The sequence below is a fragment of the Spermophilus citellus genome, assembly GCF_964194105.1.
Source record: "Spermophilus citellus genome assembly, chromosome: X".
Lineage (NCBI taxonomy): Eukaryota > Metazoa > Chordata > Mammalia > Rodentia > Sciuridae > Spermophilus > Spermophilus citellus.
This window is the reverse complement of record NC_138190.1, coordinates 111,902,809-111,919,288: the sequence shown is the minus strand read 5'-3', so window position 1 is coordinate 111,919,288 and position 16,480 is coordinate 111,902,809.

Genomic DNA, 16,480 nt, shown 5'->3' with positions numbered 1-16,480 from the left:
ATTATTTCTAAGAATTCTCTTATGAATTTACTGATATCTTAATAAAAGCAAAAATCAAACAAGGAAGGAAGGAAGAAAGGAAGGAAGAAAAGAAAGAAGATCTAATTAAGCATAGTGAAAAATTCAGTATTTTGACTTGTTGGTTTGACTCTCCAAGGATATGTCAAATGGAACATAAAAATCTACAATTTGTGACACTACTGTGAAAATTTCTCCCTTGATGCAAACTCTCTTTGGTGTTTGTCAGCTGGAACTGAAAACCACACTGTTCTCTAACTAACTGTTCAATGAATATGCTTATTTATTATGCTATTTAAGAACACCATTAGTGCAGAAATAAATAGTCTTTACATTAAAAATTTATATTTGTGATTTACATGAAATTCTCTACATAGTGAATAGCATAATGCACTCCTGTGATTAAAACATGTATCTTAAAAATACTAACCTGGATGGCAGAGGAGAAAAGGCTAGCCCACGGAGGAATAGAAATTAAAGTAAAAAGGTATAAATTACCTCCAGAAATGAAGTCTAGAAAAAGAGGTTAGAAAACAAATTTCATAGTACTGGTTAGAATGGGATCCAAATTGAGGTGTAATTACAAGACAATGAAAGCTATTTTCTTGTGTGATATATCAACTGGCTCTGATGACAGCACCCTCAATTGAAATACACTCAGATCTGCAGCAATGTCAACATTGTTAGTGTATATGTTTGGTCTCACAAGGTGATTGTATGAAATGAGCAAAACATTTATTTGGTTAAGAATGCCAATTGTATTGTTTATTAAAAATCATCCCATAGACCATTAAATGATGTAACAATGTTTAAAGTATATATGAACAAGATTGCAAACTTCTACTCTCATGAGAAATTGTGAATATATCAATTTCAAAACCATGTAAAAAATTAGGGGAGCATCACAAAACCAATATGCGAAGAGACTTAAATCACTCCTCTTCTTTAATGTTATACATCAATTAGTTTTTCTACCACTGAGAGCTGCTTAGCATCAGCTAAAGTAAAGATTATATATAAAAGGAAAAGATACAGATTTGAGTAACTATTCTTTGGGTAGCCAAAAAACAAAAACACACACAAAAAAGTCTTTACTTTCTCTGTGGACAAAAGAAAGACCAATTGTGATTGTAATATAACCAAAGTAGAGTGCAGGGTACATTCCAAGAAAGAAAATAACATAAATTTGGGTTCATAATACCACTCCCTCTCAACAGGGGACACAAAATGGACAGAAAGGACTCAAGTATGATTGAGATCTAAAAAGTAACACAATTCTGAGGAATAGCATCCAGATGTAAAATATATTGAATGCAATTAAAACAATACACTAAGAATCACCTGTAGAGAGACAAATATAATTTGGTGCAATGTAAGATGAAGAAAGTATGAAAAGCCTCACTGCCATTTTTCAAATTGGATGGACAGTTGATTGTACATATCAGAGAGGAAACAGATTGTGATAATACAATAGTATCACATAATATCTAAATTAAAGCAGAAAGTTAGATTTCTTTCTTTCTTTTTCAGTACTGAGAATTGAACCCAGAGTCTTATGCATGCTAAGCGACTGCTTTTGCACTGAGCTTTATCCCAGCCTTTCTTTTCTTTTCTTTTTTTTTTTTTTTTGAGATATGGTCTTACTAAGTTCCCTCCTGCCTCAGCCTCCTCAATAACAGCATTACAATCCTGTGCCACCATGTGCAGGCAACTGATTTTTTTGTTTGTTTTAGATCTGTAAAAAACCCAACTATGGTATTGGAGACATAAATACATAACAGATAATACAAAAAAGAATGAAGAAGAAAATTCATTAAGAAAACAGTGGATAGGTACTCATGAAACAGAGATTCAAAGTCTGGATAATTAATATGCTTAAGGGGAAATCAGTAACAACCACAAAAAGTAAATTCACAAGCATAAAAGAAGAAAAATCTTTCAGAAATAATAGTCCTAAATCTACAAATCAATGCTTCACTTTTGCAAGAAAAGTTTATACTGGCAAAGAGGTAGATATTTCTCGTTATTTAACATTTTTTAAGTTGTTGATGTACCTTTTATTAATTTACGTGCAGTGCTAAGAATCAAACTTGGTGCCTCGTGCATGCTAGGAAAGCACCCCACCCCTGAGCCACAACCCCAACCCTATACTCACTTTTTAAAAAATTAAATGAATTTATTTTAATTAGATATATATGACAACAAAATGCATTTTGATTCATTGTACACAATTGCAGCACAACTTTACATTTCTCTGGTTGTACACCATGTAGCGTTGCACCATATGTGCAGTCATACATGTACCTAGGGTAATGATGTCTGTCTCATTCCACTTTTGATAAGGAGAAGGATTACTATAGATACTCAGATCTAAGAAGAAGGTCACTATAACAGTAAAAGAATAACAGGTTCAAAGTGGTTTAAACATTGGTGTCTGATTTTTTGGTCTGGATTTTATTTTGGTGCAGAGTTGGCACAGTAGCTCAATGATATACACAGGGATCTGTACCCTTTCTGTCTTTCACATCACTATCCTCAGCATGAAGACTTTTGTCCTCAGGTGCCATGGATGGACCATGGTTGAGGATAATAGAACTCCTAGATAATTAATTGGAAAATTTAATTGTACTTTATCTATTGCTATCGCTGGATTATAATTTTTTAATAAGTTTGTAATTGTTGCATAACATTCCAGCAATGTGTTTTTATCTTTATGTGCTAATAATACATCATCCATATAGTGAAATATTTGTAGTTCAGGATTTTGATTTCTAAGTGGCTGGATTGCTTTATTAACATAAATTTGACACATAGTTGTGCTGTTAGCCATCCCTTGAGGGAGTACTTTCTACTCATATCTCTCATCAGGACCTTCATGATTTAGTGCAGGGATAGTAAATGCAAAACGTGGACTATCCTCGGGATGAATTGGAGTCGAAAAAAAACAATCTTTAATATCTATAGCTAAAACATGCCACGTTTTTGGTAAAGCAGACAATTGAGGAATCCCTGATTGAGCAGGTCCCATAATAACCATCTCATTATTAATGTCTCTTAAATCTTGCAATAATCTCCATTTACCCGATTTCTTTTCGATGACAAAAATGGGAGTATTATGGGGAGATACAGAAGGTTGTAAATGTCCTTCCACTAATTGTTGTTTGACCAGATCATGGGCTACTGGTATCTTTTCTTTAGTCAGGGGCCACTGAGGAACCCACACTGGTCTTTCTGATTTCCAAGTAATTTTGATTGTCTCAGTGGCCCTTTCTGAAAATCCGACCCATGTCTGTCTGTTCCTTGATCTAATTGAATTGGTGCTGCTATACCTTGTTCTTGTTTTCCTAATTTTTTTTCTTTCCTAACACCTTGTCTAGCCCTAGTAGTGGATGCATTAGAATTGATGTTATTTGTTAACATCAAACCTAGTTGATCCAGGACATCTCGTCCCCATAAATTAATAGGAAGGTGATCCAAAACATATGGCTGTATAGTTCCTTCACTTCCTTCAGGATCCTTCCAATCTAATACCATAGCACTTCTATGGGGATTAGTCGCCACTCCTAGGCCTCGAAGCGTTTGAGTGGCTTGTTGTAATGGCCAATGTTTTGGCCATTCTCGACGAGATATGATGCTAAGGTCAGCACCTGTGTACAGCAGCCCATTAAACTTGTGACCTTGAATATTTAGTTTTAGCATTGGGCGAGAATCTAAATTTAAAGACAGCATAGCCCAATCTACACCTGTGGAGCCTAATCCCTTAGAACCTCTTTCTACATTACTACTAGAGAACTTATTATGTAGGCTGGGTATTATTAACAACTGTGCTATTCTATCTCCAGGTGAAATTACTGATATACCTCCTGGAGCTATAATTTTTATTTCACCCTCATAATCGGGATCAATTACCCCAGGACTTATCATAAGTCCTTTTAATGTAGATGAACTATGTCCCAATAATAAGCCTACTGTTCCTTGGGGAAGAGGTCCTTTTACTCCTGTAGGAATGATTTGAACTCCCATCTCTGGAGTTAATACTTCTCTGGCAGAGGCGCAGATGTCCAACCCTGTGCTCCCTCGGGTTTGTCTGATGAGGGATTTAATGGACAATGTGTCCTGGGCACCACCCTGATGGTGTTGCTGGGTTCCTCCACTGCCCCGTATATTTGTGGTTGTGGGCCCCGGAGCATTGGGCCCCCCAGTCCATTTTTTGGCAATGAAGCCTGATGCCTTTCTCTACGATATCGTGGGTAAATGCCTGATCCTTGTCCGTTTTTTGATAACGCAGTACCTTCTATGGTGGTTTGAGAATGGCATTCATTAGCCCAATGTCTCCCTCTATGGCATCGTGGGCAAATACCCGGTATTCTCTTCCTTTGATTTCTAGTTTTGTTAAAACCTCCTCTTATGGGGCAACTCCTTTTAAAATGTCCTGTTTGTTCACAATTATAGCATGTTTCTGGCCTGGCATCTAAAGCCTGTTGTACTGCAGCTGCCAAGACTTGCCCTTGTTCATTAATATCTCTACATAACTTAATATATGTATTTAAGTCTTCATGTCTCCATGGTCTAATAACCTCTCTGCAGCAACGATTTGCTTGGTCATAAGCCAGTTGTTTTATTAATGGCATTGCTTGATCTGTATCCCCAAAAATTTTGGCGGCTGTTTGAATAAGCCTATCTACAAAGTCAGCGTAAGGTTCATTAGGTCTCTGTATTACCTTAGATAGCTGACCTTGTAAATCTCCATGTCCTTGTAAAGTCTTCCATGCCCTAACTGCGTCTGCAGCAATTTGTGCATATATAGCAGGATCATATTCAATTTGTTGCCGTTGACCCTCATAAGGTCCTTTTCCTAAAAGCATATCTAGATTTCTTTGAGGGTAACCGGCTGTTGCATTTCGCCTAGCTGTCTCCGTGCAAAATTCCTCATTGGCAACTTTCCATAACAAATATTGTCCTCCATTTAGCACAGATTTACACATGCTAGCCCAATCTGCTGGCGTCATATCCAAGTTAGTAATGGATTCGACCATGCTTACCGTGAAGGGAGCTTGGGGACCGTAGGTTGTTATAGCCTCCTTTAACTGCTTCACTGTTTTAAAATCTAAAGCATGGTGAATTCGCTGCCCTCCTACCTGTTCAAGTACAGGGCATGCTAATCTTTGAGGTCCTGTCTCAGGATCCCACTTATCAACTACGGGGTTTGAGGGCCACTCAGCTGTTTCCATCGGTGGGGCTGTTGGTTGAATTACGCCCTCTGGTAATAAAACGGAGTTAGTAACAGCCTCTTGTTGTGGCCTTTTTCCTAATAACCCCTTTTCCTTTAAATTTTCTTCCTCTCTCTGACTAGCTCGAGAGATCTTCTCTTTTGCTTGATCTAAAATGTCTTTCTCCATGGTCTGAATCTGTAACAATTTACTTAACACCTTTTCAGTTTCTTTTTTACTAATTTCTAATCTTCTATAAAGATAACGCAACCCAACAAGATAATACAAAACAAAACCGCAACTGAATGAAACAAAAACTAAATAAAAAATCGTTGTATCAAATTTCTCTTCCTCAGGGTGGACAAACATCAAACCTTGAGCCAACCATTTTTCCCAGTTTGCCTGAGAAATTTCTAGGGACAGGCAGCTTGAAACAAAATGAAATAAATCAAAACAAGAACACATTGGTTTTTAAAATGGTCACCCATTCTCTCGCCTTCCCTCAGGGGCGAGCAATTTCACTTACCTCCAAGTTTCAGACGCTCCCTGTACGGACCACCAAATGCCAATGTCTTGGCTTGGCACAGAATCACGAGCCACCACAGCTTTGTAGATTCAAACAGCAATCTTTATTCCCGAACTCACACCGGCCTCCACACAAGCTCTGGGGCAATCCCAGTTCTCCTCCGCCCAATTCACCTACTCCACGAGGCTTTTTTTCCAATCTCCTTTGAATCTCACGAGAACTCAAGGGGAACAAGCAGCAGGAACACCCTAATCCCAACAGCAATAATCTTCAACCTCCAACTTCCCTAAAACCCCTATTGTCTTAAACCGGGAACGCCCTAAACCCAAGGAGCGGGATACTTCCTCAAACCTGCAGGATACACCCTAATCCTGGATCCACCCTGGTCCTTGAGCAAGGTCACCTTACATGCAATGTCAACAGCGAAATTCCAAGGCAAGTCCATTTAACATGGGGTACGCTGGCAAGGAAATTTCGATGCGTCATATCTACTTGGCAATGGCCCTCAGCACTCAGGTATGTTCACTCATGAACCCAGCCCAGTGCACACACCTATAATCCCAGGTGCTGTGAAAGCTGAGGCAGGAGGATGGCAAGTTTAAGGCTAGCTTCAGCAACCCAGCAAGACCCGTCTCAAAAGTTGAGAAGGATTCAGTGGTAGAGCACTCCTGGGTTCCATCCCCACTACTAGAAGAAAAAAAGAGAGAAGAGGTTTGTTCACTCATGGTCACCTAGCTACCACATCATCACATATCATGTCCTCATCGAGTCATACTCAGGGTCACCAATGGAGTTCAGACACTTTTGCCTCATTTGTCTATCATTATTATGATGATGATGCACAGGATTGAACCCATGGGTGCTTAACCATCCCCAGCCACATCCCCAGCCATTTTTTATATTTTATTTTGAGACAGGGTCTTGCAAAGTTGCTTAGGGCCTCTCTACATTGCTGACGCTGACTTCAAACTTGCAATCCTCCTGCCTAAGCTTCCTGAGCTGTTAGGATTACAGGCATGTACCACCATGCTTGGCATTATTATTATTATTATTATTATTATTATTATTATTTACTTGGTTTTATGGTACATAATGTTTCATGGGATTGGTCCCAATGTTGTTCACACTGACTTCAGGGAGGTGTTTTGCATTTCTGTTCTCAAAGTTGCTCAATTGCTGCTGCTGCTACTGTCGATTTGTTTTCTTTCAGGATAGAGATGGGTGTTTTCATATAAAATCCTATTTTTAGTTCCTTCTATGGCAATTCTTTCCTGGATTCTTGTCTTTGCATAATTATACTGACAGTGGGACCAGTATCCTAAAATCACCAAGATAAATCCTCCCTACTCCAACATCATACACATGTTCTCATATATATATATTTATAAATAATTTGGTAACAGGGATTGAAGCCAGGAGCACTTAACTACTAAGCCACATCCCCAAGTCTGTTTTTTATTTTGAGACAAGTTCTCGCTAAGTTGCTCAGGGCCTCACTAAATTGCTGAGGCTGGCTTTGAACTTGCCATCCTCCTTCTTCAGCCTCCAGAGCCACTGGGATTACAGGCGTGCACCACCACACCCTGCAACATTACCTGATCTTCCAATTCCACTAGTTAACAAGAAATGTCCATGTCCAGCCCCCAAAGATCCTAATGAACCACATGATATCAAATTCTGTACACAGGGAGTGTTTTCAATGTCTAAAATTTCTAGGAGCTTGAAGGGCTAGGATAAATAGACAAAAACCTTCCCGTTCAACAGTTTGCCCTGCCCTGGCAGCAGCAGTATTGGAAACCAGTAGGCTCCTCCAGCCCACCCTGTGTCCTTCTGTTGGATTTCATTCTCTTTTATTCTATTTTATTTATTTATTTGTTTATTTGGAGGTGGGTAAAGAGGATTGAACTCAGGGGCACTTAGCCAGGAGCCACACCCTCAGCCCTATTTTGTATTTTATTTAGAGACAGGGTCTCACTGAATTGCTTAGTGCCTTGCTTTTGCTGAGGCTGGCTTTGAACTCGTGATCTTTCTGCCTCAGCCTCCTGAGCCAATGGGATTACAGACGTGTGCCACAGTGCCCAGCTTCATTCTCTTTTATAAAGAAAGACTCAAACATCAAGTAAGAAGCAAAATGGGACTGGCTAATGGGTACCCAACTAAAAGTTTCTGCTACAATGATCTACCATGGGGGGAAAACAATTGGGACATTCTTAAGAGTTTTTCAACAATACCAATTGCCAAATGTAGAAATAATAACAATTCTTATAAACTTTATGTATATATGTGTATACATAAAATCACACAAATTACGGGGCTGGGATTGTGGCTCAGTGGTGCAGTGTTCGCCTAGTACATGTGAGGCACTGGTTTCGATTCTCAGCACCACATACAAAAATAAAGTTATAAAAAAATCACACAAATTATGGATCTATATAATTTAATTAATTGTAACACAACACACTTATGAGGTCACCAGCCAGATTAAGAAATTGACTATTACAGTAGATTTAATAAAATGAGTTGTTATAAATAAGAAAAAAATGATTCTCTGATAAAAATATTTGCAAAGAGCAAGAAGAGATAATTCATAATGAGTACAAAATCATTGGGCTGGGGCTGTAGCTCAGTGATAGAGCACTTGTCTTGTATGCATGAGGCCCTGGGTTCGATCCTCGGCACCACATCAAAATAAATAAATAAAAAGACATTGTGTCCATCTCCAACTAAAAAAATTAAAGAAAAACAAAATCATTGCCCATAAACTTATGAAAAGATCTCTTACCAATCAAAATATGCTAAAAATAAACCAAAACAAAAAGCAAAATCAACAGTAAGTTGCCACTTATCTTTTATTTTTGCAATTGTGGGGATTGAACCCAGGGCCTCATGCATGTTAGGCAAGAGGTCTACCACCGAGCTGTATGCCCATATTTCATTTGTCTAATATGAGGCTTGCAAAGATGGAAGAATAAAATAAAATTCTTTGTGGACAAAAGCAAGACCATTTGGGATTGTAAAATAACCAAAATAGAATGTAGGGTACTTTCCAAGAAAAAAGGTAGTATAAATTTGGGCTCATAACACCACTATGGATGAGGGTTAGGAAAATAAATACTTGTTCTTGCTCTTTGGAGTTGCAAAATAATATAAACTTTCCAGAAAACATTGTGTCAAAAATATAAAAGTTCTTATTTACATATTGAGTCACCAAGCAATTCCCCTATTAGGAATATAGCTCTAAAAAAATTATTAGGAAAGTAGAAAATATGCATAATATCTTATTATTTCTAAATGCAAAAAAATGCTCACCTATAGGGATCTGATTAAATAACAATGCTTCCATATCAGAGGATATTTGAAAGCTGTTTACCAATGATTCTTTTTTAAGTTATTACATAAAATTCACTGAGTAGGAAAAAATGTCAACGCAACGCTGCATGTAAAAACAGATTGTTAAACAGCATGTAAAATGTGGTAGTTACATGTGGTTGGAAGAATTTCACAGGTTAAAAAAATTACGTTCATAATTTTTTGGTTTTTATGTGAATTTTTGTAAGCATATATTTTTCTAAAGAACGAAAGAAGCAGAAATGACAGAATTGACTTGGCCTTAAGTAGCTGGTGAAGAGTGAATATAGACTTTTTATGACTACAAAATGAGATTAAAGTTGTGCCTTCATGAAAACTTACTATCACAGCATTATATAGGAGAAGCACTGGTAAAGAGCATCTTGTTGGAGTGCAGGTCAAAATATGAATACCTGTGGACTTTGGAAAATTTGGAGAGATATGGAACTAGTCAATAACACAACTTGATTCTTAATTAATTCTGAGGTCTAAAAAAAAGTATTAAAAGAAAGGGCCCACCAGTTGTATTGGTGCAAGCATGTGATCCCAAAGACTCAAGAAGCTTCAGGAGGAGGATCACAAGTTCAGGCTGGGATGTTGCCCAGTGGTTAGCACCCCTGGATTTAATAGCCTATACACTGCCCCCATCCCCACCCCATGCCCACCCCCACCCCTCAAAAAATGAAAGAAAATAAAAAGGCACAAAGACTCTTGCCACTTGAATCTAACCATGACTGGTGAGCAATGGCATTACTGATTAGAAATCAACTAGAAATAAATTCAGACTTTGTGTGATTTTAGGAGATGAGGAATGAGAGTTTAATAAAGAGAATAATGTATTAATGTATTTAATCCTTACAAAAATCCTATGAGGAAAGGACAATTTTTTTATTTCCTAGATGAGACCACTCTCAAGGTACAGAGAAGATAAAGTAACCTCCCAGGGTTATACAATTATTAATTAAGTCCCTAGCCTGAGGTGTTTGGGATGGATATACTGGTACTTCACAAATTTAATCTGTAGCATGTGGAAGAATAGGGAATGTTGGCAGAAGTCACAAACAGGTGGTCCAGAGGCAGATCCAGCATGCAGATTGTTTTGTTTGGCCAGCACAGTGTTTTCTGTTTGCTCATTTATTTCATTTTGTTTTTAAAATATGGTAGATATTTTAAAATCAGAAATTTCCACATAAAATTCAAATCACACATTTGTTTGCTTGCTTACTTTTTGGGGAAAAAAAAGAATAAGAAGATCTGGCAACACTCATTACCATATTGCATTTGGCAGGTTTAAATTGAGGTAATTCCCTTTAGAAGAGGGATGTACCCTTTTCTCAGCTGGCTTCGCTCCTCTGTATCACCTGTTTGGCCATTGTATGTATTAGAACTTAAGGCTTCTGCTGTAGAACATACAAAGATCTTTTAAAGTATGCATAATAGTCTTTAAAAGTTTAAAGATGGCAATCCCTGGGTGTGGTGGCACACGCCTGCAATCCCAATGACTCAGGAGACTGAGGCAGGAAGATCTCAAGTTCAAAGCCAGTCTCAGTAACTTAGGGAGATCCTGTCTCAAAATCAAAAAAGCTGGGAATGTGACTCTGTGGTAAAGCACTCCTGGGTTCAAACCCTAGTACCAAAAACAGGCAATCCACTCTTGTAGCTCAGATAATAACTGCCATAGGCTGAAGATTAAAAACTATGCAACTGCCCCTAGAATATCTCTTCACATTTTCTTTGAAAATCCTGAAAAAAAATGACTAGTACTATGAAAAAATTGATATTTTGCTAATGATTTTTTAAGAGAGTGTAGGTCAGGGTTATGTCACACCTTCAGAACAAAATTATTTTTTACAAAATCAATGAGGCAGCCAGGTGTGGTGGCACATGCCTATCATCCCAGCAGCTAGGGAGGCTGAGACAGGAGGATCCTGAGTTCAAAGCCAGCCTTAGCAAAAACAAGGCACTAAGCAACTCAGTGAGACCCTGTCTCTAAATAAAATACAAAATAGGGCTGAGGATGTGGCTCAGTGGTCAAGTGCCCCTGAGGTCAACCCCCAGTACCAAAAAAAAAATAAAAAAATAAAAAATTAAAAAAATTAATGAGGCATGTCTGCTGTTCCTCCCAAGTTTTTCTTTAGCCACCAGCATCCACATCAGGCATACCCCACTGGTTTGGGTCTCCCAAATCAAGTACATCCCACCCTCAAGTTTCCCCTTTTCTTATGCAGACTGGTTTAGCTAATTCTTTTTTGGTGGGTGAGTGTACTGGCCATTAAACCCAGGGGTGCTTTACCATTGGGCTACATCCCTAGACTTTTTACTTTTTATTTTGAGACAGTATCTTGCTAAGTTGTCTAGGGCTTTGCTGAATTGCTCAGGCTTGCCTCCAACTTTCCATCCTTCTGCCTCAGCCTCCCAAGTCTAGCTCATTCTTATTTCTTTATCTTCACAACTCTAGTGAACTGTTTTCAAAGGACCCATTTTAGGACCAACTTTACTTAGGAAACATATGATCCATCCCCATTTCCACTTTTTTACCCACTTTCACACTTGTACTTCAATTTCTCCAAATTTAGACCTGTCTACACCATTAAGGTAGCAGTTGGCTGAGAACAAAAAGACCCACGCTTTGACAAATGGATTGGTTTGAACAAGTTGCATATGTTCTGGGCTCTCAAGATTTTTCATTTGTAAATGAAACCATAATAAGTGCCTTCCATAGAGAACAGGATCATTAATATCAAATATAGTTTCTAACTGAACATACTTAGAAAATAAAATTATGTATATTTTACTAAGTACATTTAAAAATGTTCTGGAACTTAGGATTCACACAATGTCTTTTCTTGAGTACTTAGTATATTTCAAGCACTGTGCCAGATTTTTTTAACTGATTCACAAAAACATAACATTTATACATCTTAATGGGGTATGATGTAATGTCCCATACATAGAAACACTGTGTAACTTTTTAGGGGGGCTTGTACTGGAGATTGAACTCAGGGGCACTCCACCACTGAGCCACATCCCCAGCCCTATTTTGTATTTTATTTAGAGACAGGGCTCACTGAGTTGCTTAGTGCCTTGCTTTTGCTAAGGCTGGATTTGATCTCATAATCCTCCTGCCTCAACCTCCTAAACTGCTGGGATTACAGGCATACACCACAACACCAGGCTACTGTGTGACATTTAAATCAGGTTAGGGCCTGGAGTTGCAGTTCAGCAGTAGAATGCTTGCCTAGCATGTGTGAGACACTGGGTTTGATTCTCAGCACCACATAAAAATAAATAAAAAATAAAAGCACATCAACAAATTAAAAAATATTTAAAAAGCATATCAATTACATTGGATTCAATGTTATTTATCTCCTCATTTATCAATCCTCTGTGGTAAAAATTTTCAAAATCTTTTCATCTGGATTCTTGAAATGCAGAGTACATTATTGTTATCTAAAGTCACCATACTGTGCAATAGTACCCCAGTTTGCCAGATATTTTGTAAACACTTTCTATTTTAATCTTTGTAACCCGTTGAAGCATTAGTGATATGCATTTTCCACCCAAAGAAACTAAATACTTACCAAAGGCCATCTGTCTAGTCAAAAACCCATATTCTTTTGATGACACCACACTGCTTCTACAGTTCAGTTCTTCCCCTTGGATGCCACACTGCACCACCCAACTACCAATTTGGAACTCTCTGGATGTAACTAGGGAGGATTACAAAATCATCTGACCTTGCAAAAACATTTTTGGATACTCATATACAAAGCCTCAGGGTTAAAAACACTAATCAACTTGAGAATATTTTACATCAAGGCCTTAATGTTTAAATACAATATTTAGGGTCTGGGTTTGTAGCTCAGCAGTAGGGTGCTTGCCTAGCACATGTGAGGCACTGGATTCGATCCTCAGCACCACATAAAAATAAATAAAGGAAATAAAGTTATTGTGTCCATCTACAACTAAAAATATATATTTAAAAATATAATTTAGTAGAAGTATGGTATTTATATAGCAATCAATTATATTTATAAATAGTGTTTTCCTGTTCAGGCTTATCCCATCAATTAGGGCTAACTTATTGCAAATGAGGAAGCAACCACAGGAAGTTTAGCTCCACAGTCATAGGAACAAACTATTCATTATGATTGATTATTTAATATGCTAGAAAAATATATTTTGATCAAAAAACTGATGAAGCTGGTAGATTGGTAAAGGCTGAAGTTGAGTACTTGAAGTGTCAGAAATGACTACCAATACCAGGCATGGTAGTGTACAATTGTAATCTCAGAGACTCAGGAGGCTGAGGCAGGAAAATCACAGTTGGAGGCAATTAAGCAAGTCCCTAAGCAGCTTAGTGAGATCCTATCTCAAAATTAAAAATGAAAAGGACTGGGATGTAGCTCAGTGGTTAAGAACCCCTGGGTTGAATTTCTTGTTAAAAAAAAAATGACCACCTGTACACTAAACCTATCTTGATTCTTTTGTTTAATTTTCCTTTTCAAATGCTCTTGAGCTGATATGGCAATGCAGTCTCAGAGTGTACCCTCTCCTGCTCTCTTCTTTGAATAAGTGCTTTGTGATACTCTTTGAAGGGTAGCTTTAGAATGAGACAGAGTGATGTAGCCAAAAGAACTGAAAAGAGTTCCCCTTGGATTTTTTCCAATACCGTGGAAGAGAAATTTGCAAGGGGATAAAAGGAGTTTGTTTCTTCTCAATAGGTGAGATTTGAGTTTTCAATTTGGCAGTGTTGTATTATCAGCATAAAATTACATTTGTGTGATAATAAGATATGTTGCCTATATCATTTTTCTAGTAATATTTCTAGGCCTCTCAATTCCATTTTGTTTGAAAGCAATAACAAGGAACTAAGTAATCATTTGATTTTTCCCACTCCTCTACTCACATTCATCTATTTTCTAAGGCACTTGTCATTTGGATAAAAAATGAAATTCTTTAATCTTGAAAAGACTGGAGAGGATAATATCTTTGATCAGCTGGTTGGTGTGTATTTGTGACAAGTGGCTCCTCTTTCAAACTGAATCTGGGAAAATTCCCAAACACTGGCTAATTCTGTAGTTATGGGGAGGAGACCTCTGAGGGATCTGTTAATTTGGCAAGTGTAAAAATGATACAAGTGAGCCTGGATGGTCCTGTGAAGCATCAGCCATCCCCTGTTCCTGCTTCCTCAGGCTTGAGGTCACAATATAGTCAGATAGAGGAACAAGCATGTTCAGTTAAAGATAATTAATTCAATTTGTTGAAAGTAAGACTTTAGGGCTGAAAGTAAGTAGATAAGTGGTATGGTGCTTAACCAGCATGCATGAGGCTCTGGGTTCAATTCCCAGCACCATAGCAAAAAAAAAAAACAAAACAAAAAAAACAAAACAAAAACAAAAACAAACAAACAAAAAAAAAAACAGTCTAGGAGTACACATGAACACCATGTAGAACTGAAAGTCCTTGGAGGAAAAAAGATCTAAGATGTTGGCTATATCAAGAAGATAGCTGAATCACAGCCTCTAAAATAAAATAGTTAAAATAAGAAAGTCAAAAGGGCTGGGGTTGCTTTTATTTGTTTATTTTTAAATATAATGGTAGTGAAAAAAGAAGTACTGCCACAGGGATTATGGTCTCCTATAGCTATATGTCAAGGGGTAATCAGCATATCTATTTCCTGGGAAAAAAAGTTGGTTTGATCTTTTATGAAAAATCAGTGACAAAGATTATCATTATGCCAAATGATAGATGTACACTGAGCCATTTTGTCTGATTATATAGGTGTGGTTGAGTAACAACTGTACCAAGGTCTAATAATAATTACTTTTTTTGAATACAGAGGAACATGGAATTATTCCCTACCGTGGCAACCTATTAACTCTGGAAAAGAAAATAAGAGATTCAGTCATTTTGTTATTTTTCTCTTTTTAGGGCATCTTACATGCATTAATACAAGTTATAACTACAAAAGACTAAGACCAGCATTTAAATAAATATGCAAGCATAATTGTATTTCAGTGAATTTTGTCCTCTTGAAATAATCATCTTGGCTGTGTGCATGATAATTATCAGTTCCAAATTATTCAGGACAGACAATCCAGATGTCCTCTAATTGTATTATTGTCAATTAAAGGTGATTCATTAAAGGCAGAATGAAATATTACTTAATCTGAATAATTTTATAATACTTTTCATGGATAATTATAAATTAGGAAATATCCTTGGTCAAACCATGTATTGTGAATTGGGGTTCAGCAAGTATGGCTACAGAAGCTATGTAGCTATTCTAGCAATGTGTAGAACTCTTTCTGGCAACTGCCTCCAGAGTCAGTTTATGAGTCACACAAGGAAATCACTGTTATTACTTTATCTCACTGTGAGATATGTTCTTTCAGCTGAGCATAAAAGCATTTCAGAATCCCATTTTCTTTGCACAGGTTTCCCAAGATGACCCCTTGAGTACCGTGCTTCTACATGAGACTGAAATGCTAAAATGTTGCAAAGACTATGGTTTCCATTCTTAGAGGTTGCATTACTAAAATGCTGCAAATGTGGGATTCTGAGGACAGTACTATGGTAAAATATAGCATATCACATGAAATGTAATGAAAGCTTTTATCCCAGGAATTTAAAATACCCTCCACATTTCCACATGTAATTATCCTATAGATCAGTGCATTAACCTGCAGGCATTAATGAATGATTTATGTGCTCCTTGTGCTTTGTAGGTATGGCCAACTAATTTGCAGAAGAGCATTATTAGCTTTGATTTCAATAATGGAAAAAAGACAAACCAAAAAATTAAGTAATTAGCCTGAATTCATGCGATAACACGGTAGTCCCTGTTAAGGAAGCCAGCTTTCTTAATTCTAACTCAGTGATCGATCTTTAATAAATAACGCTCTCCCACTCTCTCTCATCCTACATATACACCACTCTGTAGTTGTCTTTTCTAAAATACTATAAATCATGACAATTCTTGGTTTTTGTTCTGACAATCTTGTATCTACTTGAGGGTGTTCAGGGTGGGGTTTAGGAATGTAGGATGTAGGAAGTGAAGGGTACCAGAATTTGCCATCTGCAAATATGCCACTTTGGCATGAGTATAATTTTGAGATAAAGTCAACTGAGAATGAGCAGAAGCAGAACTCTTTACCTCCTCCTAACTGCCTAAAAATAAAATAGAAATGCACCCCCCTTTTTTTGCTGAAATGCTCTTTATGGTCTTTATTCCATCTTAATATGAATATATTTTTACCATATAAATATCAATGTATTTGATTCCCCAGACTCACTGAATATGTTATGTAATATAAGGTATATGCCCATATTACCTTTCAAAAATCAGAAATATTCTAACTATCAAACATCTGAC